At 41.8% G+C, this 5,060-nt stretch overlaps 1 long non-coding RNA gene across 3 annotated transcripts in view; it reads right to left on the reverse strand.

Moving 5' to 3' along the window:
* Positions 1 to 146: 146 nt before the first annotated feature.
* Positions 147 to 5,060, reverse strand: part of LOC122562316 — a 54,053-nt gene continuing 49,139 nt past the window's right edge. For all 3 annotated transcript variants that reach the window (XR_006315283.1, XR_006315281.1, XR_006315282.1), the window contains exon 3: positions 147 to 2,247. This is a non-coding gene — a long non-coding RNA (uncharacterized LOC122562316). The remainder of the gene's footprint in view (positions 2,248 to 5,060) is intronic.

Raw genomic sequence — 5,060 nt, forward strand, 5'->3', positions numbered from 1 at the left:
GGTACGTGTATGGAATGAGCTGCCAGAGGAAGTGGTGGAGGCTGGTACAATTGCAACATTTAAAAGGCATTTGGATGGGTACATGAATAGGAAGAGTTTGGAGGGATATGGGCCGGGTGCTGGCAGGTGGGACTAGATTGGGTTGGGATATCTGGTCAGCATGGATGGGTTGGACCAAAGGGTCTGTTTGCATGCTGTACATCTCTATGACTCTATAACTTGACAAATGACCCAATTAATTTACCTTAGCACACTCAGCTAAGTCATATTCTTGCTTTCCTATGGATGAGGTGTATCCAAAGTTTAAATCAGCAAAATCCCATTTGTTAAGAAGGCCAAATTTTCATGAGGTTTTAAATTGGAGTTTCTTGAGGTATTGTGTATAGAGAAGGGTTTGCCAATTATGATCAGTGTGTGGACTGAGGGAAGAAAAAGGTCTGATCAACCAGCCAGAGCCAAAGAATCATCGAGAATGGAATATCTCCCTCTCCCAGACCTCTGGTGTCCCACTGAAATCTATCCTTGACCCCTTTATATTTCTAATTTACTTGCTGCCCCTCAACAACGTAATCCAAAAATGTATGAGGTTCCTCATTCATGCTGCTAACTACCTCACTACACATGATATCCCTCGACCCTCCATTGCCTCTGGGTTGTCACACTGTTTGCCCAACATCCAATACTGATGTCAAAATTGCCTCTAATTTTATTTGGAAGAGTAAAAGCATTACTGTTAGTCCTGACCAAAATTCTGTTCCCTCCCTTGCCATAGTCTCAGACTGAAAAGGACCAATCCTGACCTCATCACAAAGATACTTACCAATGTCCCTTTAACTTTCTCCACACTAATGAAAAGATCTGATTCTCTAATCTCTTCATTCCGAGATTATCTCAGTGGATCTCTTTCTCATCTCCATGGCCTTGACATCCCTCTTAAAGTGAGGCACCAAAACAGCACACTCTATTTTAACTGTGGTGTAACCAACCATTTATATATAATCACCACTTTGGTTTTGTACTCTAAATCTATTTATAAAACCAAGGATGCTCTCAGCTTTTCTTCTAGTTTTATCTATTCAATGTGTCCGTTTACGCCTCAATTTTCCTTTAACTCTTTATAATGTTACTGATTAATGGGTATTTTTGGTCCTTATTCTCCATCCCTTGTTTCATTCTTCTTCCCTTGTTCTTCACAAGTGGCACACAATCCACATCACATTTCCCCAAAAGTCCTGTCATTGAAGGGACAATGACATAGGTATTCCACTGGCCAGGCTGTCAGTGCAGCAGTGCGGACTGGAATTGCATGCAGCACAACGTTGAAATTGTGACACAGCTGATCGCAAGGAAATTGCCCAGGAAGATAAAAATTCTGATTAACAACAACCCTCCATTAAAGCCCCTTAGGGAATTCAGAGCATTCTGACTTAATGGTTACCTCGGAAACATTACAGGATTATAAATGTACTGTAACTCCTGCATAATTATTAGACAGCCATCAATTCACCAATTACTCCGCCCACACTAAGAGATTCAACCCCCAAAAGCTCCCCATACTCTGACAACAGTATACCCAAAGTCCTCCAGCCTCACCAGACCTGACACTCGCAATCCCACAAACCACCAGACCTAAAAACCCACTCCCTCCCTGGGGGATCCAATCTGACACCAAACAAATCTGACAAGTCTGTATTCCTGACCTGGTTGGTCGTACAAGTGACTCCAGACCTGCTTGTCTCTTAGTGGCCCGCTGAAATGTCCGAGCAAGCCATTTTTGATCAAGGGACAATTAGGGACAGGCAACAATGTGGGCCAATGATGCAAACATTCCATGCACAAATGAAAAAAGCATCCTTTGGTTACCAGAATTTGAACTGGAGGGTAATAGGAACACTCTTCAAATCCCTGGATTGCTGCAGCTCCAACACTACACCATAAGTTTAACACCATCCAGAACAAAGCATCCCACTTGGTTGGCACCCAATTCACTAGTTCCATACAATGGCACCAGTGTGTATTGGCTACAGGATGCAGGTTCCTTGATACCTTTCAAACATACATCCTCTATCAGCTTGAAGGCCAAAGACAGCAGATTGATGAGAACACTTGTATCTGCAAGTTCTTCTCTAAGGCACATCTCATTGTCCTGTTGCTTCACTGTTGCTGGATCTAAACAGTAATCTCAGTGTATCTGCATAATATGGACCGCAGTGGTTCAAGATGACAGCTCAGCACCTCCTGAAAGTCCTGAAAAGATAATCAGATGAACACTAAATTTAGGTCGTGCCAGGAACACCTATATGTCATGAATAAATAATTCCAAAAATCTGTTTTTTTATTCTTTAATGTCTATTTTTGCCTGAGAACCAAATCAAAGTTGTGCCTTCATTCTGTATTTTCCACAACATGTCTGACTATCTGTGGTTCACTGTACCCTCTCACTAACTCTCATGGACCCTATGCTACCTTTAGCCATTCTTATAAGGTCTGAAATATCTTATGTTCCTTGCCACTTGATCTTCAGACTGCTTCTTTCAATCATTTGCATTTCCTCTGTAATTTTCATATTGCATGTGACTTCTCCCGGGTTTATAATATATCTCTTTCATTTTAATTGTAGTTTCCTTAAACATCCTGAAATAACCGGTTCAGTTTAACTGCCTTTGTCTCTTGAAACAATGTGTTGTCTGTTCCTCCCACTTCTCATTGTTATGGTGCATTGTATTGATTAGGTATTTTTCCTGCTGGTTTTTCCCTTGTATAATTCTTTCATCTTTGATGTGGTGGAACTGGTGTTGGACTGAGGGGGATAAAATTAAAAATCACACAACACCAGGTTATAGTTCAACAGGTTTATTTGGAAGTACAAGCTTTCGGAGCGCTGCTCCTTTGTCAGGTAGCTCATGAAGTAGGATCATAGGACACAGAACTTATAGCAAAAGACCATAGTGTCATATACTGATGCAATATATTGAACAAAACTTAGATTGCTGTTAAATCTTTCATCTTCTAAAATGGGTTGCAGGTTTTGATTCACTAATATGTAAATCCCAGAACTTCTTTCAAGTCACATTCCCGAGATAACTTAAAGTTTCATAAAAAATGGTGACATCTCAGCTCAGACAATGCAATAAAGGTGTGAGGTTAGAGTCTGTAAGCATTCCAATCTTGAGTCAGACTGGTTCTATTTCCAAAGTAGGAATTTATAAAATGTCACATGGATTATAAAAAATATTGACTGCCTATAGATTGTGTGCCTTTTGAACAAAATAGAATGTATCTGCAAATACAATTCTGCAAATGCAATTCACCCTATGGACTTATATGTGTATGTGCGCATGTGAAGGAGAGAGAGAGTGAGAGAGTGTGTGTGTAAGAGAGAGAGAGAGAGAATGTGAGAGTGAGTTTGCATGTGTGTGTGAGTGCATGCTTGATAGAGTGTGCACGTGAGTGCGATGGAGTATATGCCTGTGAGAGGGTGTGCACATGGATGTGAGTGTGGGGTGTGTATGCATGTGCGTGCCTGAGAGTGTGTGTATACACAGGCTGTCTCCCAAGTGCATGCGCACACACACACACACACTTTCTCCCTCACATGCATGCATATACACATATAAGTCTACTGGGGTGAATTTGCTTTTTTGAGGTGGCATGGTGGCTCAGTGGTTAGCACTGCTGCCTCACAGCACCGAGGACCCAGGTTTGATTCCAGCCTCGGGCAACTGTCTGTGTGGAGTTTGTACATTCTCCTCGTGTCTATGTGGATTTCCTCCGGATGCTCTGGTTTCCTCCCACAGTCCAAAGATGTGCAGGTTAGGTGAATTGGCCTTGCTAAATTGCCCATAGTGTTAGGTGCATTCGTCAGGTGTGAATGGAGAGGAATGGGTCTGGGTGGGTTACTCTTCAGGGAGGTTGGTGTGGATTTATTGGGCTGAATGGCCTGTTTCCATACTGTAGGGAATCTAACCTAATCGAAAGAAGTTCTGGGATTTACATATTAATAAATCGAAACCTGCAACCCATTCGAAAAGATGAAAGACTTAACAGCAATCTAGGTTTGTTCAATATATCGCATCCTCCAAAAAAATCTGTTGGACTATAATCTGGTGTTGTGTGGTCTTTCACCTTTGACCATTCACTCTAATTTACATATAGAAGTGGTCAAATGTCTGTGTGAGACATCTGAAAAACAGACCAACCCAACTTGGATCAGATGAGTTTCAGAAACCTACTGGACATTTTAAAATGATGTAAAATCTACAAGATCCAGTTTCTTTCCCCAAAGTATTCAAACATCTCAAAATGAAGGCTAGGCCCAAGGAATATAACAGCCATGGGCCTGCTGTGGGCAGCTGATCACACCTTGTCCTTTGAGTCAGTAGGTGTGGTACTGAGCAAGTATATCCCAACATAGGTCAGTTAAGAATATTGCAAGCTTTTGCATCCTGCCATTCTCTACAAGCTCTGTCACATTACTGCTCATTGCCCACTGGAAAATGAACGGAGGTTAGAAATTCAGCACATTATTCAGGCTAAAACTTCCAGTGAAAATGCTGCACTTTCAGAGGTACTGTCTTTTAAATCATACCAAAGCAAGGTTCTCATTTACTCATCAGTAAAATATCCCACTGTCCTATGTTATAGAACAAGGTCTTTTCCTAATGTGCTATCAACTCATACCACTTGAAAGGTTATTCACTCCTGGCGTTATGAAAAGTGCCATATGAATGGAATTAGTTGTCTTCCTTCATGTTGTTTGTTGTTGCCCCAGTGGATAATGCTGGAAAACTAGGTAAAAACAAGGACTGCAGATGCTGGAAACCAGAGTCTAGATTAGAGTAGTGCTGGAAAAGCACAGCAGGTCAGGCAGCATCCGAGAAGGAGGAAAATCAATGTTTCGGGCAAAAGTCCTTCATCAGGAATAGAGGCAGGGCGCCTGCAGAATGGAGAGATAAATGAGAAGGGGGTGGGGGTGGGGAGAAAGTAGCATAGAGTACAATAGGTGAATGGGGGATGGGATGGAGGTGATAAGTTAGAGAGGAGGGTAGGGGAAGGTAGCA

This window comes from Chiloscyllium plagiosum, chromosome 24, assembly GCF_004010195.1.
Source record: "Chiloscyllium plagiosum isolate BGI_BamShark_2017 chromosome 24, ASM401019v2, whole genome shotgun sequence".
NCBI classification, from domain to species: Eukaryota; Metazoa; Chordata; class Chondrichthyes; order Orectolobiformes; family Hemiscylliidae; genus Chiloscyllium; species Chiloscyllium plagiosum.